The sequence below is a fragment of the Canis lupus genome, chromosome 7 (genome assembly GCF_048164855.1).
Source record: "Canis lupus baileyi chromosome 7, mCanLup2.hap1, whole genome shotgun sequence".
NCBI lineage: Eukaryota > Metazoa > Chordata > Mammalia > Carnivora > Canidae > Canis > Canis lupus.
Window position 1 is genome coordinate 72017637 of NC_132844.1, and position 25652 is coordinate 72043288.

The following is a 25652-nucleotide window of genomic DNA, read 5'->3' on the forward strand; positions in this document are numbered from 1 at the left end:
CCACAAAATAAAGAAGAAAGAGAGAGAACTGATATATGCTGTAATGTAAATAAACTTCAAAAACATTGTGCTAAATTAAAGAAGCCAGACACAAAGACTACATATTGTATGATGACATTTATGTGAAATATCCAGAATAGACCAGTCTATTGAGACAAAAAGTAGGTCAGTGGTTGCCGAGGGCTCAAGTGAGGAGACATCTGAGGGGAAATTGGGACTATTAACAGGCATGGGGTTTCTTTTGGGGGTGATGAAAATGTTCTAAAATTTACTGTGCTGTTGATTGCACAATTCTGTGAGAACACTAAAAGCATTTCAATTGTACGCTTTAAAAGGATAAATCAGGGGCGCCTGAGTGGCTCAGTGGTTGAGCTGTCTGCCTTTGGCTCAGGTGGTGATCCCAGGGTCCTGGGATTGAGTCCCACATTAGGTTCCCCCCAGGGAGCCTGCTTCTTTCTCTCTCTGCCTGTGTCTCTGTCTCTCTCTGTCTCTGTGTCTCTTATAAATAAATAAATGTTTAAAAAATAAAAAAAATAAAAGAATAAATTATGTGCTATGTGAATTATATCTCAATACAGTTGTTATTAAAAGTAAAGGCATAACTTGGGATGCCTGGGTTTCTCAGTTGGTTAAGGGTCTGCCTTCTGCTCAGGTCATGATCTCAGGGTCTTGGAATCGAGTCCCACATTAGGCTCCCTATTCAGCAAGGAGTCTGCTTCTCCCTCTGCCCCTCCCCTTGACTTGTGCTCTCTCCTCTCTTTCTCTCTCTCTCAAATAATAAGTAAAATATTTTAAAAACTTTTTTAATTATTAAAAAGTAAAGGCAAGGGATCCCTGGGTGGTGCAGCAGTTTGGCGCCTGCCTTTGGCCCAGGGCGTGATCCTGAAGACCCGGGATCGAATCCTAGGTCGGGCTCCCGGTACATAGAGCCTGCTTCTCCCTCTGCCTGTGTCTCTGCCTCTCTCTCTCTCTCTGTGTGACTATCATAAATAAAAAAAAAAAGTAAAGGCATAACTCAAATATATATGTGTATATCCACATTTATACAGCATTATTCACAAGAGCCAAAAGGTGGATACAGCCCTGATGGATGAATAGATAAACAAAATGTAGTATATACATACAATGGAATATTACTTGGCCTTAAAAAGGAAGAAAATTCTGTTACATGCTACAACATGAATGAACATCAAATACGTTATGCTAAATGAAATAAGAGTCAGTCACAAAAGGACAAATATATGGTCTCACTTATATGGGATACCTACTATAGTTAAATTCATAGAGATAGAAAGTAGAATAGTGGTTATCAGGGGCAACAGGTGGGGAATGGGAAGACACTGTGTACAGAGTTTCATTTGGGGAAGATGTAAAAGCTCTAGAGATGAATAGTGGTGTTGGTTGCACAACATGTGATTATACTTAATGCCATGAGCTGTATCCTTAAAAATGGTTAAAGTGGTACATTTCTTTCCATGTCTATTATTTTTATTAGGGCAAGAGTGTGTATGTTCTGTAACTTATTTCCTCACAAGCATGAACGGGGAGGAGTCCTTCTCTCTCTTTCTTTACATGGACTGCCCTTGGGCGTGGTCACAATGTGCCACCACAGTGGGACAACTCACCTTCTTTTCAGGCAAGGGGCAAAGCTTAAATCTTAGGACCACCAGGTAGGATCTTCTGCAGCTGCTTAGCCTCTTAGGCCCAGCTTTCCCTTCACACTTTCTTCCACTGCTCTTCCTTGGCAAAGAAATCAGTACATTGCTTTCTGAGAAGGATGCCAGTCACCTATGTGCCTTGAGGAACTCTGTAACACTCATAGCTCTCAGAGGGCAGGCCCACAGGAGGGTTAGGGACTGGTGGTGGAAGCCGACTGTGCCAGAATTCTTCCTCTACTTCCCTTAGCATCTGGGCAGCCTTCCCCAAATCCTTTTCACTCTTATATTCTTCAAACTGGTTCATGCCAAACAAGCAAAGGACCAGTACTTGTCCCTGTGAATGTGCTACAACTTGTAGTAGCACAGCACCCACTCACAAAGCTCCAAGAGGCCATGATGGCCACTTGCCTTCAGTGGCTACCAGGACTCCCTAATAAGGTCAATTTATGTTGTGTATACTTTACTACAATTAAAAATAATAACAGTGGCACCTGGGTGGCTCAGTTGGTTGAGCATCTGCCTTCGACTCAAGCCATGATCCTAAGATCCTGGGATCCAGTCTTGCATCAGGCTCCCTGCTCAGTGGGGATTCTGCTTCTCTCTATCCCTCTGCTGCTCCCCCTGCTTATGCTCTCTCTCTTTCTCTCTCTCTCTGTCAAATAAGTAAATAAAATATTTTTTAAAAAATAATAATAAAAGCAGAGTGCCTGAATGATTCAGCCTGCTAAGCATCCGACTCTTGATTTTAGCTCCAGTCATAATCTCAGAGTTGTGGGATTGAGCCCTGCATGTGATTCTCTCTCTCCTCTCCCTCTGCTCTTCCTATCCCCACACAAGCCCATACACTCTCTCTATCAATAATAATAATAACGGCATAGTAGTAGTTCTTACCTCATAGGGTTGTTGTGAGGACTGATGAGATCAATATTGGCTGAAGGAATGGCTAAAGTGTGTAACTTTAGCCATTTGTAATGGCTAAAGTTCATAACATTTATGAACCAGGCTTGGAGAGTGAGGTTCAGGGTGGTGGAGGGACACTTTAATTTTCTACTCTAATTCATGTATCTATTTTTCAGATTTTTTATAACTGGTATAGTTTCATAATTAAAAAAAAAGAAATCAGGGCTGTTTACATTCCTGCATTACTGATTTGTTCAAGATTTAATATCCACAGAAAAGTGCATGAGGATTGGGATCAACATTCTATTCTTGGCTTATGTTTGACCTTCTGTGTTTATATCTCTATGTGTAATTTTTTCCAGATTTCCTTAGCTTTGCTTGCTTTTCTTCCCCTCCACCCCCAGCTTACTTAACTCTCTTAGTCACAGTCTTAAACCTCCTAGTCTAATCACTGGACCTGCTCTCATGCAGGAAGAGAAACCCCAGACTGCAGGCAGCGTGCCTCCATGTTCATCTGTAGACAGTGTCTTCTCAACTCCTCTTCCCCATTTTTACCTCCTTCCCCATAGTGAAGCATTCCCTGAGATCTGATCTTCAGTGTCTGGCTGCAAATTGAGAGGTCTGCTGCTCCAGGAAGCCCAGAGACAGCTGGGAGCCCTGGCCGGAAGTCTGTTTCCTGGGCAGAGAACACTGGCAGAAATCCAGACCACTGACGTCACCTGGTCCGGATGGCGGAAGCCATTGCCCAACCATAGGAAGTTGATGCCAACAACACATTTCTCTGTGACTCCCTCTCTTAATTCAAAAAAGCATTTTCTTGGACAGAAAGCAGTTGGAGTGGACGTGCTCCGAACTTTGAGCCACACAACATGAAGCCTTGACTGACAAAAGAACGTGAGAGCTGACACTGGACTGAGGCTTCGAAGACACAAGTCTAAGTCATCAACGGCACTCTGCCCCCTAACTTCTGACCTTTGACAAATCGTTCAGTTTCCTTGGTCAGTTTTCTTAGCTATGAATAACACTACCTATCTCACAGAAGTTATTGTTGCAAGACTTAAGTGAGGTCATCTGTGTGGAAGATTTCATAAACTTGAAGCAGGATGCCAAAATCAAACCATGCTTCTAGGAAGGCCTTCCTGACAGCAGCAGACCCCAAGGAGACCAGAGGGAGAGTGGTTACAGGCAGATCAGAGCCAGCCGCCTGCACTGGAATGCTGGTGTGCAGCTTTACTAGCTCTAGGGCAAGGATTCATAATTATCTTCTCTGCACCCAGTTTCCTGGTGGTCAAAATGGGGATGACAAGAATACCTTCACCATGGGGCTGTCAGGAGGGTGAAGCACTTACTCCACGTAGGGCACACGGGCGCAGAGGACACTGCCCAGTCGTGGCGGCACTCACGAAGTCTCGGCTAAGGTGATTGTCCCAGACGCCATCTTGTGCACTTCCAGGCTCTAGGCTGCGCATTCGGGCTAATCCCAAGAGACCTCACAAAGAGAGATTCTGCCCCCAATCCATGGTTCACACAGCAGGCAGAGCAATTCAGCTAAAATCTGACCTTGTCACTTCTCTGTGTAACCACCCCAATCTGCCCTAGCGAACCCAGTGAAGATATCCAGCCCCTGAGACAGGCCCTTGAATTCCTCTCCAGCCTCATCTCCTGATGCCCACCGCCTCTCATCACAGTTCTAGCAACCCCAAACTACCTTCAGCTTCTCACCTCCACCATCCAGCTCTGTTGCACCTTGGCCCAGCATGCCCTCACCTCCCGGTCTTTGCTAACTCCTGGTTATTCTTCAAGACCTTTAGTTTCATGCCTTCCAGAAAATTCTTCTTCACTCTCCTGTACAGGGCTTGGTTCCCCACTCCTCCCTTAAGTCCTTGAAGGCATTTCCACCATGGCACAGGGCAGATTTTATCCTACCCCTTCAGGTGACTCACAACAGATCAAGGGATTCTTGAAAGCAGAAGCCGGCACTGGGTTGGACTTATCTCCCTAAACTCAGCACCAGTACCAGGCACACAGTGGGTGCTCGGTAAACATTGAGTGCCAGCACTGATGAATGGATGACCAAGAACTAATTAAGCTTGTTTGTTCAGCTACCAAAACAGATGACATTGCTTGCCTGGGGTTGGGCTGAGTCTCAAACAGATACAGTTTGCATTTGCCTCCTCAGCTGTTATAGAATTGCCTCTGTCTGTGTCTCAGGCATCTTCTGTATGTCTCTTCCCCCATTCTTATACTTTGTCTCACTTTTTTCACTTTGTTTCTCCTCTTTGCTTTGTGTCATATTTGTTACTCTGTGTTGCTTTATATCCTTTCCTCTTCTTTCTTTTGTGACTGCATGGATATCTGTTCTCTGACAGCTCATCCAAGGTTCTGGGCTGGTAAGAATATCCCAATAACTCTTCAGAAAGAAGGAAAGATTTTAAAAGGAAGAAAATCAAACCTTAGTATGTCCCCAGAAGTTCCATATATTTTATTTCACTTATTTTTGGTGATATCCATAATATGGTACATCCCCCAAAGAAGCTAGGTTATGATTCTGTAATAAACATCCCCAAAATCTCAATGACTTTATGCAACAAAAATGTATTTACTGCTCCTGCAGTGTAGGTTGGCTGAGGCTGCACTGGTCCTAACTCCAGGACCCAGGCTGACAGGGCAGCCACGATCCGGAACATTGTCAGTTGCCACAAGTAGGAGGAGAGAATGTGGAAAAGCACACATTGGCTTTCTAAAACTGCCACATTCGATGAGGGGCACCTGGCTGGCTCGGCTGAAAGAGCATGTGACTCTTGATCTCAGGGTTGAAATTTGAGTCCTACCCTGCATGTAGAGATCACTTAAAATTAAATCTTGTAAAAACTTCCACATAGAAGGGACACATCTTAATTAGTCAATGTAAGTTACATAGCCATACCTAGGCTAATCAGTAAGGGTTAAATAGGGTGGCAAATACAGTCTTCCTAGGAACCTGGAAGGAGAAAGAGGTTCATCTATCTTTGAACAAGATTGAGAAGCACAGTGGATATTACTGTTCCCACTTTATAGATGAAGTGTCTGAGGCTCCAGAAGTTTATTTGGTCTGTTCAAAGACATTCAGGAAGTGTCAGAGAGGGGGGCTGAACTCATGCCTTTGATTCCTGAGACTCTGCTTTTCCCATTTCAGTGGATTTTTTGTGAGCATAGACCTTTTCTGTCATTTTCTACCTAGGTTTTGGACCATGATGTGAAGCATGGCTTGCCAGCATAGCATGTCAGAAGCAGGATGATAAGAAACCCAGCTTTGCTCACCAACCTCCACATCACATCTGGAGAGGGCATCGGCATCTCTCTCCAAAGTGAGGTTTTTGAAGAGTTCCATTTTCCAAGACAAAACCAAGTAGGTCACAAAACTTGGAGCACAGTCATTTGAAACCTTCTAGGCAAAACTAATCTATGGTGACAGAAGTCAGAGTAGCAGTTATTTCAAAGGAAGGTATAAGAGAGAATGCTACATACTGACTAGATAGGGGCTTAAAGAAACCTTCTGGGAAAATGGAGTGATTCTATGTTGGAGGGGATTGTGGTTAAAAGAGTGAATGAATACATACTTAAAAAGTAATCAAGCTGTACACTTAAGATTAGTACATGTTGCTGAATAGCGGTTATGTCTCAATAAAAACAAGTGATAAAGAATATTTTCATCAAGTTAAAAAAATGTATTGTGCCAAAGATTCTGTTAAGAAAATGAAAAAAAAAAAACAAGATTTTGAGTGAAAGAAAATATTTCCAAATCACATACCCAACAAAGACATGTATCCAGAATATATAAACTCTCAAAACTCAACAGCAAGAAAACAGATGCCCTATTTAAAAATAGGCAAAAGACTTGAATAGACACTTCACTAAGGGAATATAAGGAAGGCAAATAAGCTTGACATTTGGCCATCAATTTTGCAGATTGAAACCATGATGAATTACCATTGGAGTTCTATTAGAATAGATACAGTAAAAAATGCTGACAGCATCATCAGGTGTTAACAAGAATGCAGAGCAATTCTATTTCATTACTAGTGGAATTCAAAGTCTACTCTGGGGGACGCCTGGGTGGCTCAGTGGTTGAGCATCTGCCTTCAGCTTAGGGAATGATCCTGGAGTCCCGGGATCGAGTCCTGCATCAGGCTCCTTGCAGGGAGTTTGCTTCTCCCTCTGCCTGTGTCTCTGCCTCTCTCTGTTTCTTTCATGAATAAATAAATAAAATCTTGAAAAAAAAAAAAAACAAAGTCTACTCTGGAACATAGCTTGGCAATTTCTTATAAATTCGATACACTTACCATACAGTTCAACAATCCCTTATGTATTTACCTGAGAGAAAAATATGTTCTTAGCAGCTTTATTTGTAATTACCCAAAACCAGATTAAAATGGGTAAATGCATAACTTGGCATATACATACTGTGGAAGAGTATGCAGAAACAAAAACAATTATTGATACATGCAAAATTTGGATGACTCTCAAAGGCATTATGCTGAACAAATCTGATCTCATGCTGGGGCATCTGGCTGGCTCAGTTGGTGGGGCATGTGATTCTTGACCTCAAGGTTGTGGGGTTGAGTCCCATGATGGGTATACAGATTACTTAAAAATAAAATCTTTAGGGATGCCTAGATGGCTCAGTCAGTTAAGCATCTTACTTCAGCTCAGGTCATTATCCCAGAGTCCTGAGATGGGCTCCCTGCTCAGTGGGGAGTCTACTTCTCCCTCTCTCTCTGCCCCTCAGCTCCTGCTCTCTCTCACTCTCAAATAAATAAAATCTTAAATAAATAAACAAGCAAAATCTTTTGAAAAGGGTTACATGCTGTATTGTTCCGTTTATATGACATTTTTGGAAAGACAAAACAATAGTCATGGAGAATAGCTCAAACTAACAAGAGGTTTGTGGGGGATGGGAGGGAGGATGTGACTACAAAGGAATAGCATAATGGATTTTTGGGGGGGGCAGTAGCTGTTCTATATCTTTTTTTTTTTTAAGATTTTATTTATTTATTCATGAGAGACACACACACACAGAGAGAGAGAGAGAGAGGCAGAGACACAGGCAGAGGGAGAAGCAGGCTCCATGCAGGGAGCCCGATGTGGGACTCCATCCCAGGTCCCCAGGATCAGGCCCTGGACTGAAGGCGGCACTAAATCGCTGAGCCACCTGGCCTGTCCTTGTTCTATATCTTGATTGTGGTGTTGATGACATGAATTTTTACATGTATTTAGATTCATAGAAGTGGGGCGCCTGGGTGTATTTCGTATCTCAGTCAGTTAAGCCTCAGGTCATGATCTTGGTTTTCCAGAATTGAGCCCCATGTGGGGCTCTGTGCTGAGTCCAGAGTCTGCCTCAGTTTCTCTCTCCCTCTCCCTCTGCTCCTCCCCCTGCTCGTTCATGCTCTCTCTCTTTCTCTCTCTCTCTAAAATAAATAAAATCTTTTAAGGGGTGCCTGGGTGGCTTAGTCCATTAAGCATCTGCCTTCACCTAGGGATTGATCCCAGGGTTCTGTGATCAAGCCCTGCCTCAACCCTCTGTGCTCAGCAGGGAGTGGAGTCTTCTCCTTCTCCTCCCTCTGCTTTCTCCTCCTGCTCATGCGCTTTCTCTTGCTGTCTCTGAAATAAATGAATACATAATCTTTTTAAAAAATAGATAAAATCTTTTTTTAAAGTTCATAGGGAGTATACACTTTTAAAAGTACATTTTACTATATGCTAATTATTATTTAAATAATAATATTTATTAATTAAATTAAATTACAATATTTAAAATATTTTTTAAATTAAAAAGAAACCTTCTAGGGGTGCCTGGCTGGCTCAGTCAGTGAGGGTATGTGACTCTTGACCTTAGGGTCATGAGTTCAAGCCCCATGTAAACAAATAAATAAACAAATACTTCCTAGCCCCTTCTAGCCCCTCAAACAATACAGAAGGGGCCCTGAGGACAGGTACTCAAGAACTAAGTGCCCTGGAAAAGGCACACCACTTTCCTCCACTCTAACCCCATACTTGACATTGGGATTTTCCTGTGCTTTATGCTTACTTCTTTTCATTGTTGTTGTTTGTTTGTTTGTTTTAAAGTAGGCTCCACATCCAATGTGGGGCTTGAACTTACCACCCTGAGATCTGGGGTCACATGCTCTACTGACTGAGCCAGCCAGGCACTCCCCTGCTTTGTTTACTTCTACATCCTCCTGCCTAGAACTTAGGTATAAAGTGAGTGCTCACCGACAGAGTCCTAACACTAGCCTGATTCATCTTGGTATACTGCACAGCTTATCTATATTTAGCCTCCTCTCCAGCTGCACTGGATAGACCATAGCTGGAAGGCATCACTGGTCTCCTCTCATAGCCCAAGCCTGGGTCATAAGCTTATCCTTCTTGGAAAGCAGAATCTCCCATCTGGCCTGTCATTTGAAATCTAAAGATATTAGGAATCTCATGAGTTTATTGTTGCTGTCATTTTAATTTTTGATGTACACTTTTATTATAAAAATAACATCTGTTCAATGTTTTTTAAAAACTCAGTCAAAAAATAATAGATTCTGTCCTACTTCTGAGAAGCCATAACTGTTACTAGTTTCTTCTCTCTAGAAACATTTATATGTGTATGCATATACACATAACAGGTATGAATGAACTGATCCACAGCTCTTGGGGCACAGGTAATTACTTATGTCTTTATGGACTCACTTATATCAAGTCTGGCTTTAGCCCTGACCATCACTGACTAGAATTCTAGAGTCTAACAGTTTTCAGACTGCCCCCTTGGGTCATACAAGGAAGCCTAGGCTCATGCAGTCCTGAGGAAACAGGAGAGTCTCCTGCTCTGACCATGGTGGTCAGAACTGCCTTATTCCTTACTCAGGCCTGTGGGGGCCATTAGAAGTCAAGCCACTCAGTCAAGCTTGGGCAGGTCCTAATCCCCTACACATGACACCCACAAAGCCAAGAGAGGGGAAAAAACAACTTTGGAAGTAATTTCATATTTGAGAAGAAGAGGAAGAGGAGCAGGAGAAGCAGATGGAGAGAGAGAAAGAGAGCACGAAAGCAGTCACATACTAGGAAAAATCACAAATCTGTAGTACATCCTTAAAGTTGCTTTTGGTTTCATATAGCTCTTTTATTTTTAAGTATATGGGGGCCACTGTAACATATTTAGTGCTTCTCTACAGTCTTGATCTGACCTTCCCTGGGGGCTGAGGACATTTGCTGAAGCTCTGAAAATGCCCTATCCAAAGCACCCCAGCCCAGCTCCGATGGACCTTGGCAGCTAATCCCATCTTAGGATGGGCCTAGACCTCCACACATCCTGGAGAAGTTGTATCCCCTATCTTCTTTCTGAGTTCCCAGAGGTCCAAGAGTTAACCAAGGGGTAGGCTACTGTCTCCACATCCTCCCCTCTCAGATTAGACATCTAGTACCTTGCAAAACTATAGCCTACTTAGGGGTATATTTCCTTTAGAGTCTCACTCAGTCTGATTCTTTCCTTTCCTTCTAAAATGCACAACAATCCTAAAAAAGAAGAACAAACAAAACCAAACCCAGGAAAAGGAAGGAAATAATAAAGATTAGAGCAGAAATAAATGATATAGAAACTAAAAAAAGCAAAAACAATAGGACAGACAAATGAAACCAGGAGCTGATTCTTTGAAATGATGAACAAAATTGGTAAACCTCTAGCCAGACTCACCCAAAACAGAAAAAGGAAAAGAAAGGAAAAGAGAGAGAGAGAGAGAAAGAACCCAAATAAAGAAAACCACTATTGAAATAGGAGAAATAACAACCAACGCCACAGAAACACGAAAAATTTTAACAGAATATTATGAAAACCTGTGTCAAAAAATTTGACAACTTAGAAGAAATGAATAAATTCCTAGAAGCATATAATCTACCACAACTAAAACAGGAAGAGGGAAGCCCAGGTGGCTCAGCGGTTTAGTGCCCACTTCAGCCCAGGGTGTGATCCTGGAGACCCAGGATGGAGTCCCACGTCAGGCTCCCTGCATGGAACCTGCTTCTCTCTCTGCCTCTCTCTCTCTCTATGTGTCTCTCATAAATAAATAAAATATTTTTACAAACAAAAAAACAACTAAAGCAGGAAGAAATAGAAATTTTGAACAAATTACCAGCAATAAAATTGAATAAATAGGGGGATCCCTGGGTGGCTCAGCAGTTTAGTGCCTGACTTCGGTCCAGGGCGTGATCCTGGAGACCCGGGATCGAGTCCCACATCAGGCTTCCTGCATAGAGCCTGCTTCTCCCTCTGCCTATGTCTCTGCCTCTCTCTCTCTCTTTCTCTGTCTCTCATGAATAAATAAATTTTTTAAATCTTTAAAAAAATTGAATAAATAATTTTAAAAACTCCACAAAAGTCCAGTGTCAGATACTTTCACAGGTAAAATTCTACCAAACATTTATTTATTTATTTTTAAAGATTTATTTATGATAGAGAGAGAGAGAGAGAGAGGCAAAGACACAGGCAGAGGGAAAAGCAGGCTCCATGCAGGGAGCCCTATATGGGATTCGATCCCAGGTCTCCAGGATCGCGCCCCGGGCTGAAGGCGACGCTAAACCTCTGAGCCACCCGGGACCACCCAGCATCTGATTCTTAATTTCAGTTCAAGTCATAATCTCAGTGTCATGAGATGAAGCTCCATGTTGAGTCCTGAGTTGGGCTCTCTGCTCAACAAGGAGCCTGCTTCTCTCCTTTCTCCTTCTCCCTCTGCCCCTTTTTCTCTGCCCCTTTCCTGCTCTCTCACTTTCTATTTCTCTCAAATAAATAAAATAAAATATTTTTAAAACATGTCTATACTATCCTAAGTGACCTACAGATTTAATGCAACCCTTATCAAAATACCAACAGCATTTTTCACAGAAATGGAAGAAACAGTCGTAAAATTTGTATTGAACCACAAAAGACCTTGAATAGCCAAATAAATCTTGAAAAAGAAAAACAAAACTAAAGGTATCACAATTCCAGATTTCAAGTGTTATTACAAAGTGGAAGTAATTAAAACAGTATGGTCCTGGCATAAAAATAAACACATAGATCAATGGAATAGAATAGAAAACCCAGAAATAAACCCACAATTATATGGTCAATTAATCTTCAACAAAAGAGAAATGAATAGCCAATGGGAAAAAGTCTCTTCAACAAATGGGTGTTGGGAAAACTGGATACCTATGTGCAAAAGAATGAAACTGGACTACTTTCTTTCACCACACACAAAAATAAATTCAAAATGAATTAAAGACGTAAATGTGAGACATTTGATTTCCTAACCATCAAAATCCTAGAGAGGCAGTAATTTCTCTGACATTGGCCATAGCAACTATTGGGACTACATTAAAATAAAAAGTCTCTGCACAGCAAAAGAAACAATCAATAAAACTAAAAGGCAGGGCAGCCCAGGTGGCTCACCGGTTTAGCGCCGCCTTCAGCCCAGGGTGTGATCCTAGAGACCTGGGATCGAGTCCCATGTCAGGCTCCCTGCATAGAGCCTGCTTCTTCCTCTGCCTGTGTCTCTGCCTCTCTCTGTGTGTCTCATGAATAAATAAATAAAATCTTAAAAAAAAAAAAAAACCTAAAAGGCAAATGACGTACCGGATAAAGATTAGTACCCAAAATATATAAAGAACTGATACTACTCAACACCAAAAAACAAATAATTCAATTAAAAGTAGGGACAGGGGATCCCTGGGTGGCGCAGCGGTTTAGCGCCTGCCTTTGGCCCAGGGCGCGATCCTGGAGACCCAGGATCGAATCCCACGTCGGGCTCCTGGTGCATGGAGCCTGCTTCTCCCTCTGCCTGTGTCTCTGCCTCTCTCTCTCTCTCTCTCTCTCTGTGTGACTATCATAAATAAATAAAAATTAAAAAAAAAAAATAAAAAAAAAATAAAAGTAGGGACAGGACATGAAAAGACATGTTTCCAAAGTGGACATCCAGATTAACAGATACGTGAAAAGATGCTCAACATCACTCATCATCAGGGAAATGCAAATCCAAACTACAATGAGATAATACCTCTCACCCATTAGAATGGCTAAAATAAAAAACACAAGAAACAAGTGTTAGCAAGGATGTGGAGCAAAAAGGACCCCCTTGCACTGTTAGTAAGAATGCAAACTGGTGCAGCCACTGTGGAAAATAGTATGGAGTTTCCTCGAAAAGATAAAATAGAATTACCCTGTGACCCAGTATCACACTACTGGATATTTACCCCAAAATACAAAAGCATGAATTCAAAGGGATACATGCACTCCTGTTTATCGAAGCATTATTTATAATAGCCAAACTATGGAAGCAGCCCAGATGTCCATCAATTGATCAATGGATAAAGAAGAGGTGGTGTGTGTGTATATATATACACAATGGAATATTATTCAGATAACAGAGAACAAATTCTCACTATTTGCAATGACATGGATAGAGCTAGAGAGTATTATACCAAGTGAAATAAGTCAGTCTGGGGGTGTCTGGATGACTCTTTTGTAAAGCATTTTCCTTCAGCTCAGGTCATGATCCCAGGGTCCTCAGATAGAGCTCTGTGTCAGCCTCACTGCTCATTGAGGAGTCTGCTTCTCCCTCTCCTTCTGCCCCTCCCCATGTTCTCTCTCTCTCTCTCTCTCTAACTAAATAAAATATTTTTTTAAAGAAAGAAGTCAGTCTGAAAAATACAAATATCTTATGATCTGACTCATATGTGGAATGTAAAAATCAAAACAAATAAGCAAAGGAAGAAAAAAAGAGAAAGAGAGGGACAAACCAAGAAACAGACTCTTAATTATAGAGGACAGACTGATGATTACCAGAAGGGAGGTAGGTGGGAGGATGGGTGAAATGGGTGATGGGGATTAAGGAGTACGTTTATCATGATGAAAAATAAATAAATAAAATAAAATAACAAAAAAAATAAACAAACACACTCAAGGGATGCCTGGGCGGCTCAGTGGTTTAGCCTCTGTCTTTGGCCCAGGTTGTGATCCCAGGGTCCTGGGATCCAGTTCCACACTGGGCTCCCCACCGGGAGCCTGCTTCTCCCTCTGCCTATGTCTCTGCCTCACTCTGTGTCTCCTATGAATAAATAAATTAAATCTAAATAAATAAACAAACAAACAAATAAATACACACACTCAAAAAACACCAAATTCTTCAAGGGGTCAGGAAACCCATAACTTCAAGGAAACAAAGTCATGGCTATGCAGAAGAGGGAAAGGAGAACATCATCATTCTTTTTTCATCCTTAATAGATTGTTACCATAATTTAATGATAAATTATCCTGCTACATACATATTCTTTTTAATTTGATCCTTTCTTAGAATATGATGCCTTTGGGTAAAGTTACTCTGGGAAATCAGTTAAAAATCATTTATGGGGGATCCCTGGGTGGCGCAGCGGTTTGGCGCCTGCCTTTGGCCCAGGGCGCGATCCTGGAGACCCGGGATCAAATCCCACGTCGGGCTCCCGGTGCATGGAGCCTGCTTCTCCCTCTGCCTGTGTCTCTGCCTCTCTTTCTCTCTCTCTGTGACTATCATAAATAAAAAAATTAAAAAAAAAATCATTTATGAAGGGGCACCTGGGTGGCTCAGTCAGTTAAGCGTCTGCCTTCAGCTCAGGTCATGATCTCAAAGTCCTGAGATTGAGCCACCTGCCCCACTGAGCTCCTTGCTCAGGCTCAGCAGGGAGTCTGCCTCTCTCTGTCTCTCTCTCAAATAAATACTTAAATAAATAAATAAATAAATAAATAAATAAATAAATAAATGCTTTAAGACAAAAAATGAATCATTTATGAAATGTTTCTTGGATGAAGAAGCCCATAGTGAGCATATGAGGGAGATAGATTGATTGGTTAATTGATTGATTAAGCTTTTATTTATTTATTTGAGAGAGAGACAGAGAGTGAGAGAGTGAGCACAAGGGGGTGGGGAGAATAGAGGGAAAGGGAGAAGCAGGCTCTCTGCTGAGCAGTGAGCCCCATTTGGGGCTGGATCCAGGACCCAGAATCCTTACCTGAATGGAAGGAAGGCAGACCCTTAACTAACTGAGCCACTCAGGGGCCCCTGCCCCCTACCCCAGGAGATTTAAAGAAAGGAAAAGACAGGATTGGGATCCCTGGGTGGCGCAGCGGTTTAGCGCCTGCCTTTGGCCCAGGGCGCGATCCTGGAGACCCGGGATCGAATCCCACGTCGGGCTCCCGGTGCATGGAGCCTGCTTCTCCCTCTGCCTGTGTCTCTGCCTCTCTCTCTCTCTCTCTGTGTGACTATCATAAATAAATTATTTTTAAAAAATTTAAAAAAAAGAAAAGACAGGGTCATGAGCAATTTTAGTCTAATTTAGACAACAAAATGCATATACTATCTGAGAAACTATTTCAGAACAACTCAAGCCAATGAATATTTATGGAGCATCTACTAAAAAAACCTAACAGTTTCTAATAGCCCGCTAGGAGCCAGGCACTACACTAACCTGAGGATACTGCAACCAAGCAGAGATAAATCCTGCCCTAGGAGCTCAGAAGAACAGACATGAAACATACAGGAATAAGTGGTGATTCTTACAAAAGGGGGAGCATAAGCTACCCCAGGAATGGAGAGCCAGAGGACTAAACAAAAGATGGGGTATCAGGGAAGGCCTCTCCTGGAAACTGATATTTAAACTGAGACTTAAAAGTAACCAAAATCCAAAGATAACAGAGCTGACAGAGGGAAGCTGATTTACTGTTTCCTAGGCAAAGGACAGCCATGTCTCCCAAGAAATAAAAGTTCAGCAGTCTCCCCAGGCAGAAATTGAAAGGGTCAGAAATAGGTCCAAAAGGAGGAAACCAATAAAGTAGGACTGAGTTTGAGTCTGGCTCACTGTGGGGGCTATACACTAATTTGTAATGGGCCCTCTTCGGGTCTCAGTTCTCAAAAAAGCAAGCAGCTCTCAAAGAGATCCAAGACAGGTCCTGTGATGTCTTGAGGGACTCAGAGCCAATGTGGACAAAATCATACACATTTGCTCCAAGGCTAGATATATTTTTCCTTACGAAGACTAAATAGAAGTAGAACAGGCAGAGAAAGAACGGAAGGTGATGGAGGGATCAGAGCTGCAGAGAACTGAGCAAGTTCAAGGAACCAAGAGAGCTTCAAGATAAAGAAGCATGGAGGCAAAGAGGGTGGTGGAGAGTAGACAAAGCTGGCAAAGTAGGCTAGATTAAGAAAGGCTTGGTAGACCGTGTACTATGGATGGGACTGTGTGTCCCCAGGATTCATCTGTTGAAGCCCTAAACTCCAATGTGACTGGAGATTTGGAGATAGGGTCTCTGGTAGGTAATTAAGGGTGGGCGTCCTAAGGGTGGGGCCCTAATTTGATGAGAATTGTATTCTTAAAAAAGGAGGAGGAAACACAAGAGAGTTCTTTCTTCTCATATACACACAGAGAAAGGGCCATATGAGCACAAGGAGGATGGTGGCCACCTACAAGTCAAAAAAAGAGACCTCTGATTCTTTTGTAGTTCACAAGAGTGATGATTGGGTGCTCATGGGATTGTGTGACATGTACCTTTCTCAAACCTTATTACAACCTTGGCACATTATCTGCCTGATATGGAAAAAAGAAGAGGCCTTAGAATTAAGCCTACTTGCTGGCACCTTGAGTTTGGACTTCCAGCCTTCAGAACTGTGAGAAATAAATTTCTGCTGTTTAAGCCACCCAGTCTGTGGTATTTTGTTATGGTAGCCCAAGAAAATGACACCATATTAAGAATTTTGAACTGAAAGCTTAATGAGACTTTTTAAGACTAGTTGAGAGAGAGCATGAGCAGAAGGGACAGAAGGAGAGGGAGAGAGAGAGAGAATCCAAAGCAGACGCCACACGGCCAAGCTGACTCAGTGCTCAGTCTCATGACCCATGAGATCACGACCTGAGCCAAAACCAAGAGTCTGACACTTCACACTCTGTGCCCCTCAGGCACCCCTCAATGAGACCTTAAGCTGGGGATATATATGCTTACACTTAAGCCTGGGAAGGCTCACTCTGGCTGCAAAATAGAGAAGGAATCTGAGCAGGACAAGACTAGAAGCAGAGAGGCAAGGTAGGAGATGAGTGTAGACATTCAGGCTGGAAGTAATAAAGGCTTGGAGCATGGTGGAGGGGACGGGAGGAAAAGCAGACAGGCTGGAGAAACCTTTACAAGGTCAAATCAGCAGGACATGGGGATTAACAGAATGGAAAGAGGAGAGGGCAGATTCCAAAGGCCCCTAAAACACAGCTAGAAAGATTACTGGGCTGAGATTCTCAAGTTTGAGGCTTTAATCACAGATCTGCCACCAACAAATGACTCATATGAAGTAAATGCATTAATGAGGACAAATTTAAGCAATAGTATCATCCCCCTCAAGGCTAGTTTAGGAACCCCTTCTCTATGCTTTACTTAACACTATTGATCATATATACTTATAATTGATCATCAAGGACATATCAGAATTCTCCACGTACTTGTCTGTCTCCCTCAAAAGACAGGATCCCTTGGGTTAAGAACCAAGTATCCTGTACCTGGAACCAGGTCTCATACAGTGATTGATTCATTATATTTGTTAAGATGATTATTTTAAAGTGCTAAGAGGACAGATATATGATTATTCTAGGAAGTTATTTTGGTGTGATGTGTTTTCTGTATATGGGGCACTGTGGTAGATGCTAGGGTCAACAGAATAAACAAGCAAGCAAGTCATGGACCTTACGTCAAGTCAAGTAGCTTAGACAGACATTAAACACATGAGGACAAAAATGATGGTTTATTTCTGGTTGTGGTAAGTGCTACAAGGAAAAGTACTGGGTACTGTGAATGTGTAACAGACATAACATGGGGGTAGAGAAAGGGTTTCTCTGAAAGAATGACCTTTATGATTAGACACATGAGTTGATTTACTCACAAAACAAAGGAGGGAAGAGAGAAGAGGGGGGATCAGGAAGAGGGGAAAGGGAGAGAGACTTTTAGGTAGAAGGAATAATAAGCATGCATGAAGGCCTGAGGCAGCAAAGGAGTTCTGGTGAGAATACTAGAAGGAAGCCCACCAAAATGGTAATGTTAATTATATTCAGGCTGCAGAATTATGGGTACTTTTTTTTTTAATTTAAGATTTTATTTATTTATTCATGAGAGACACAGAGAGAGAGAGAGGCAGAGACAGAGGCAGAGGGAGAAGGCGGCTCCCTGCGGGGAGCCCTGTGGGACTCAATCCCAGGACTCCAGGATCACGCGCTCTGGGCGGAAGGCAGACGCTCAACCACAGAGCCACCCAGGCGCTCCCAATTTTCTTTTGTATACATTTTTCATTTTACAGATTTCCTACAACAAACATGTATTATTTTAATTATCAAAGGGGGGAAAACAACAATGCTAGTTTAAACAAAATAATAAATGATGCAGAGAGAATGGATGTCATGGAGAAGAGGGTACATTCCAGAGGGACTAGTGACATAAGCAATGAGTAATTCCTATGTGGGAGAGAGCAATAAGCACATTGGTGGGGCTGGAACAAAGCAGCATGTGTGGCTTACAAATGATACACTTGAAGCCAGTCCACCAAAGTCCATGAAGGTGAGGCCAAGGTGTTGGGGGTGAGATGAGAAGTGATAGTGAGCTGGGCAGCCCTGGTGGCTCAGCGGGTTTAGCGCGCCTCCAGCCTAGGGCGTGATCCCAGAGACACAGGATCGGATCGGGTCTCCCTGCAAAGAGCCTGCTTCTCCCTTTGCCTGTGTCTCTATGAATAAATAAGTAAAATGTTAAAAAAAAAAAAAAAAAAAAACTGATAGTGAGCTACTTTCAAGGGACTTGAACAGGAAAAATATACCTTCTAGCAGAGGCAAGCTGGATGGAGAGAAACCAGAGGCAAAAAGACACCCCTCCCCTTCCCACCAGGCCCTGCAGGGCTGGGGCAGGTCAGGGGGCACCTAGGAAGGGTAGTTGTCCTTTAACAGAAACAACTCTGATCCTCTTACTTCTTACTTCCCAGGCACTGAGGGGCTGGGCTGCCCCATCTTTCTGCCCCTACAGCAGAGTGGAAACTGTGGTTTCCGAATATCCTTCCCGATTTGCAATCTCTGAGAAACTGCTAGCCTGAGGACATTTCTAAAGAGATAAAGTCAAAGATTAGTTTGGGTGGAAGGGTGGCAGGCCATAGACAGGGTCTGGAAAATTGAAACCTGATGCAAGTCCTAAGATCTGTCCCCACCCACTCCTGATCATGATAAGCACCCCTGCCACCCACACTGGATCCTTTGCCAGAGTTCCCCCCTCCCACCTCCAGGCTATGAAGCTGTTTAGGGTTGGGATGTGAGTTGGGGAAGGGGGCGGAAATTGGCTGTCCTCCCCTCTCTGAGCTAGACCCACAGGAATTGCCTCAGCCACTTCCCTTCTAGCCCTCCTGCTCTCCCCACCCAGTTACATCAGATCACCATCTAATTGCTCCACCTGATGCTCCTTGGTCTCTCCCACTCACCTCACACTCCTGACATGGGTGCTGCCTTGCTCTTGCTAGCAGAGGGATGAAAAGCAACTTTATCCTGGTCTTCCAGCCAGGAAGTTGAACGCAGCATGAGGGACTTTGCTCTCCTGAGAAGAGAGATACAAAATTACATTAAATCATCACATTAAATGGGTGTGTCAAATGCAAGACCAGTCAGTCGGTAAGTGGCTGAGGTGTCTGTTCATAGCTCTGTGGTGACCCTGAGCTGCTGTGAGGATGGAGGAAGCAGGGGCACTGAAGAAACAGTCCCAGTCTCCACAAGTTTTATTTGCTCTTTGGACGCATCCAGTACTTCTTTTTTTTTTTTTCTTCTTTTTTTTAATCTTATTTATTCATGGGTAGCCCTGGGTGGCTCAGCGGTTTAGCGCCTGCCTTCCGGCCCAGGGCGTGATCCTGGAGACTCGGGATCGAGTCCGCGTCAGGCTCCCTGCATGGAGCCTGCTTCTCCCTCTGCCTGTGCCTCTGCCTTTCTTTCTCTCTCTCTCTCTCTCTGTGTCTTTCATGATTAAATAAATAAAATCTGAAAATAAAATAAAAGTTTAAAAAAAAGACCTTGGGGCAGCCCCGGTGGCGCAGCGGTTTGGTGCCGCCTGCAGCCTGGGGTGTGATCCTGGAGACCCGAGATCGAGTCCCACATCGGGGTCCCTGTGTGGAGCCTGCTTCTCCCTCTGCCTGTGTCTCTGCTTCTCTCTCTTTCTCTCTCTCTATGAATAAATAAATACAATCTTTAAAAAAAAAAAAAAGACCTTATTTACTCATGAGAGACACAGACGGAGAGACAGAGAAAGACAGAGAGAGAGAAAGGAGCAGAGACACAGGCAGAGGAAGAAGCAGGCTCCACGCAGGGAGACTGATGTGGGACTCGATCCTGCATCTCCAGTATCACACCCTGGGCTGAAGACAGGCGCTAAACTGCTGAGTCACCCAGGGATCCCCCTGGAGGCATCTAGTTCTTAATAAAAGTAGCATCATCAACCCAGAAGTCCTTGGTCCATGTCACAGCAGAGCTCTTGCTGAGTCATCTGGGCTAGCACACTTACCCTTCTAAGCCTCAGGTAGTTCTTTCCATTGCTGTTATTTTTGATGGTTGTTGAATAAAGGGGCCACTCAGAAGAAGCAAATGGAGAGCTCTAACAGAGTATAGGAGATTGCATTTTCCAAAGATGAGTGCCTCCCCTTCATGCTCTTCTGGAGTTTTACAGACTCCAGGGTGGGGTCATTTACAGAATCAGGGTGGGGCTGTGGCTACATTGACCAATGGGTACAGGGCGAGCAATGTAGATCATAAAAAAGATGAGGTCGTAAAAAAAAATACAGTTCATGCCTGCTTCTTTCTTTCAGTAACCCAGGCACCACGCAGGAAAAATCCATCTAGATCATTAGGAGTGAAACTGAGGCCCCCCAGCCAATAGACAGCATCCACGGTCAGATGCGTGAGCAAAAAATCCTGCAGATGGGGATCCCTGGGTGGTTCAGCGGTTTGGCGCCTGCCTTTGGCCCAGGGCACGATCTTGGAGTCCTGGGATCGAGTCCCACGTCAGGCTCCTGGTGTGGAGCCTGCTTCTCCCTCTGCCTGTGTCTCTGCCTCTCTCTCTCTCTCTCTATCGTGAATAAATAAATAAAAATTAAAAAAAAAAATCCTGCAGATGACTCTGGTCCGCGGGTTTTGAGTATTCCAGCTGCAGCCCCCCCGACAGGAAACAGAGACAAGCCATCCCCATTGGGCTCCATCCAAATTCCTAACCCACAGAACTCATGAACGTAACAAAGGGTGTCTCATGCTACTAAGTCTTGGGGTAATCTGTGAGGCAACATTAGGTAACCAGAACATAGAGTAACCTTAGGACAAGCAAGAATGAGCACATATCAACTGGAGCAGGAAGTGCCCTGGAGGAATTTAGAACCAGAATGGAATGGCATTAAATATGGAAAGCATTACTAGCTCTCGCCACGTAGTTTCTAATTCAGTTCTGCTGTGAAATTGTCCCCTCAATGGCCACCAACAACATCTGAACTAACAAAAAACAACTCAACTTTTTTTCCATACTCATTCTTCCTCAACGTCTTCTTCTCTTGACTTCCAGTGATAAGTTCAACTACCGCACTAACAACCTTTCTGCTGATCTATGCCTTGTTTTAATCATTAAAAAAATTTTTTTTTAAAAAAGGTTTTATTTAGGGACGCCTGGGTAGCTCAGTGGTTGAGTGTCTGCCTCTGACAGGTCGTGATCCCGGGGTCCTGGGATCGAGTCCCGCATCCAGCTCCCTGCAGGAAGCCTGCTTCTCCCTCTGCCTGTGTCTCTGCCTCTTTCTCTGTGTCTCCCATGAATAAATAAATAAAATCTTAAAAAAATAATAAAATATTTTATTTATTCATTTGAGAGAGACTGAGAGAGAGCACACAAGCAGGGAGGAGACAGAGAAACAGTCTCTCCTCAACCAGGGAGCCTGATGTAGGATTTGATCCCAGGACCACAGGATCATGACCCAAGCCAAAGGCAGATGGTCAGCTGACTGAGCCACCCCTTGTTTTATTCATTGATTCCTCTTCTCCTACCCACCTTCCCTCTAGGGTATAGCCAACTTCCTTTCCAAGGGCTTGCTCCTCTCTCTCTCTATCCATGGCCCTCAAAGAGCTCGTTTCCTCTTGTTGAAACTACCATCTGTGTGCCAGAGTCCCTTACTCCAGGATCTGCATAGCTAGCCCCATTCTTCTCTGTGAACTCCTCTCTTGTAGCTCCCATTTCCCCCTAGTCATATACCAAACCTTAAACCCAACACTCTCAAAATGGGCCCACTGCAATGGATGCTGCCTGGGCCTCACTCAGATCCTTTTTAGCAGCTGGTCCACTCATCACTCACAAGCATGTGGTCTAATAACCACACATAGCTGTCCTCCTTTTTTGGTCAATGAATTACCCTGGAACCAAAGGGGAACCGAGTCTTCCTCCCTTACACATACTCTGGACAGACCTGAGTCAATGACTGCCTGGTGTAGGGCTACAAAGCACCAGCCCACTTGTCTGTAACTGGAGCCCACCCTTTTGCCATTTGTGCCAAAAGCCTCCCAGTGGGCTCAGCCCACACCTTTACTCGCCCTCTTCCCCTTGGCCGTCCCGTTTCCCTCATTCTCCTTCTCCTGGTCCCGCACCAGGTTCTGCTTCTAAGTGACCCAATCAAAAACTCCTACCAAGGGAGGTTTGTTATGTTTACTCTATAAATGCCGTGTCTTGGCCACCCTACCCTGAAACTCCCTATCAGGCCAGACATCAATCTGAACACATTGTCTAGCAAATGCCTCAGATGTACTTCTACTTCACAGCTGGATTGTGAAATCTGTCTCCCCTCCACCCTGCCTGATGCTTCCTGTTTTTCCACCCTCCTTCAACATGTCTAGCATGTAAGTGCCAGATTAAAAATTTTTAAATGCCTCTGATTGTACAGCTTCCCTACCCAAAACATTAATGCCTCCTCTTTTTCATGGTACCAGATCAAGTTCCTTTGGTCTTCTTTCCTGGACTCTCACTGAGATTGGCTTCCATCTTGTTTATTTAATCTCATTTTCAGTATTCTAGGTTTCTATTCCAGCCAGCTCCTTCAAAGTTCCAGAAACCACACACATTTCTACTATACCAGCATGACTTTCCCCTCTCATTTATACTTTCCTAAGTCCTGCCCATTAGTGAGAGTATAACCAGAACTAATGTGAATTCACTCCTTGGTGAATCAGAAACTGCACCAGGTTGTCCCACACAGAAAACTTTATTTGCAGCAAGTAGGGAGATCATGGGGTATAGCCTCCAAAGATATGACTCCCTGAGCAAGGGTGACGGGCTCCTTTATTTATGGTTAGGGTGAATATTTAGATAGGGAAGCCTTGTCATTTAATGTAAAGGCAGGCATAAGGTCATGCATGAGCCTTAAGGAAATATGCCTATACATGCATTGTATATTGTATGAGTGAGACTGAGGCTCTTCCTTGGGTGGAGGTTTTAGTATTATAATGAGGTAAAGGTAATTGAAGGTAATTTTAGAGGTCACTCCATCATCCAACTGTGCAGATGTGACCCAGAAGCTAAACTCAAACTGGTTTGGGTAGTCTGGGCCAGTGGGAGGTCCTGATGGGACAGTTGCTATTGCTTGAAAGTTGGTTTTGCTTTCCATTTGCCCAAGTTAAGTGATAAACTGGAGGGGCGCCTGGGTGGCACAGTCAACTGAGCATCCCACTCTTAGTTTTGGCTTGGGTCATGATCTCAGGGTCATGAGACCGAGCCCCACATTGAGCTCCTTGCTACTTGGGTTTCTCTCTGTCCCTCTTCCCCTGCCCCTCCCCCCATGCACATGCACGCTCTCTCTTTTGCTCTATCTCTCTAAAAATAAATAAATCAATCTTTAAAAGAGAGAAAGAAGCTGGAAAAAAGAGCTTAAGGAAAAATGTGGGACAAAGTTTTATGAGTATAAGCCAGCAGTCAGTAAAGGTCAAGTCCTGGGTTCTAGCTGGTGACAAGAGGAATGGCCAGTTGCCTCCCAATATCCATTCACTCTTTCTTTCCAGTTTCCATCTGGGAAACATGCTCTAGCCACCCTTTCAGCTAGATGTGGTTAAGTGACTTCACCTCAACCTATTTCATAGAAGTGGAAATGTTGCACATTACTTCTGTCAGTGGCCTTAATAGAAAGGAGAGTGTGTTTCCCTTTCTCTTCCCTACTGGCTGTAGTGTGGAGCTTGAGCAGTGTTAGGGAAGAAGAATTTCCTCTGTCCTTCAAGGTCCTTCTAGCTGGACAAAGAATCAAAGTGACATGAGAAAGATTAACAGGAGAAAACCAAATTTAATAGTATACATACAGGGAATCCACACAGACATGAAATTCCAAAGACAATGAGGCAACATGACATTTATATGAGAGAGAGCTAGTGTTTAAGGATACAAAGGAGTGAAAGACCATTAACCGGAAGGTGAAAAATATTTGGAAAACAAAGATCTCTCTATTTTGCAGATAAGTTTCTTCACTAAAGAGGAATCTCTGTTAAATAGCTCTCTTTGATACAAGAGAGCTCTCTCTGGTATAAGCAGGCAACAAGGGAGAGTTGAAGAGCTTCTCCTAATTGGCTGTGTTTTGATTGCTTTTAACTCAAAATAATGTTCATGCCAAACTGGGGCAGCTGGCCCTTGGCCTCTACCATAGCCATGTTAGATCACGAAGTAAAAGCCATGTATTGAGGATGGTGAGGCAACAAATTAGATGGTGAGCCAAGCCCAAATGACCTACCTCAATCTAGGGAATGAATTTATATATTGTAAGCCACTGTTTTTACTCACAGCTGAATCTAATCCTAACTGGCGCTCAGTCCTTCATGGTTCTATTCACATTTTGCGAAGAAAGAAGTAGATGCATTGATGTATTGGGTAATGATTAATAACTACTTTCAGGGTAGGGTATGGGGCAAGCCCTCATTTGCAACATTTCCAATGTCCATGGCGTATATATTCTTATTAAGGTCAACTTCAAACTACCAATATTATGTCAATTGGCTCACAAAAATCCCAAAAATAGAATGATTAGCTCTTGTGAGCTGGTATAAGCCAGCTCCTGCAAACTACTGGGGAAGGGCTGGTATGGCAATGACGTTTAACAGAGCTTGCTACAGGCTAGGCACTGTAATAGGCATTTTTCTTACATTACCTTCTTTAAGCCTCCTACCAAACTTCTGAGGGGCAAGGCCAGACTTCTCCAACCATTAACACCTTTTGGGGAAAATTCCAATACAAATGGATTTTTTTTTCAATTTTATTTATTTATTCATGAAAGATACAGAGACAGAGAGAGGCAGAGACACAGGCAGAGGGAGAAGCAGGCTCCATGCAGGGAGCCTGATGTGGGACTTGATCCTGGGACTCCAGGATCACGCCCTGGGCTGAACAAAGGCATTAAACCACTGAGCCACCCAGGGATCCCCACAAATGGATTTTTATTTATTTTTTATTTTTTATTTTTTATTTTTTCCACAAATGGATTTTTAAAAAATATCTTTTCTATAACCTTAGGCAGATATGTGGGTTATCCCAATTGTGGAAAAATTTAAAAGGTAGGAAATTGAGGTCAGGAAGAGAAAATGGGGTATGGAGGATATGAAGGCTTGATCATTCAGCACACACTCTCCCTTCCTCTGACAGCAGTCACTGGATTCATTGGGGAATTACCTCTGTGTGGTCATAATGACTGTCAGGTTAGGTGTCCTTTTTTCATCTAGCTCCTGCCTAAACTAGGCTAACCAGGTTTCTCTACTGGGGCTTGGAATGATGAACATGAATGGGAGAGATGGAAAAATCTGATTTTTATTCATTTGTTTCAGCAGGTGGCAAGGCAAGACTTGATTCCTGCCATTGAATCCCCTAGAGCTACCTTCATTGCTGTGTCCCCTAAGCCTGGTTGGTTCTCTAGCCTTCCTTTGATTCTGTGAGCTATCTAATACCCTCCAACACTCAAGTTTTCTGTTTAAATTAGCCATAATGAGTTTCTATGACTTGAAACTGAAGAAATCCAAAGGAAG

General features: G+C 43.3%; 1 non-coding gene and 1 pseudogene across 1 annotated transcript; one reads left to right on the forward strand and one right to left on the reverse strand.

The window, feature by feature from the left end:
* Window positions 1-882: 882 nt before the first annotated feature.
* On the reverse strand, window positions 883-20355 carry LOC140637354 (NADH dehydrogenase [ubiquinone] 1 beta subcomplex subunit 9 pseudogene; annotated as a pseudogene).
* LOC140637450 (small nucleolar RNA U13) lies at window positions 16072-16175 on the forward strand. Its single transcript, XR_012034564.1, has one exon. It is a non-coding gene; the product is annotated as a small nucleolar RNA U13 (small nucleolar RNA).
* Window positions 20356-25652: the final 5297 nt, after the last annotated feature.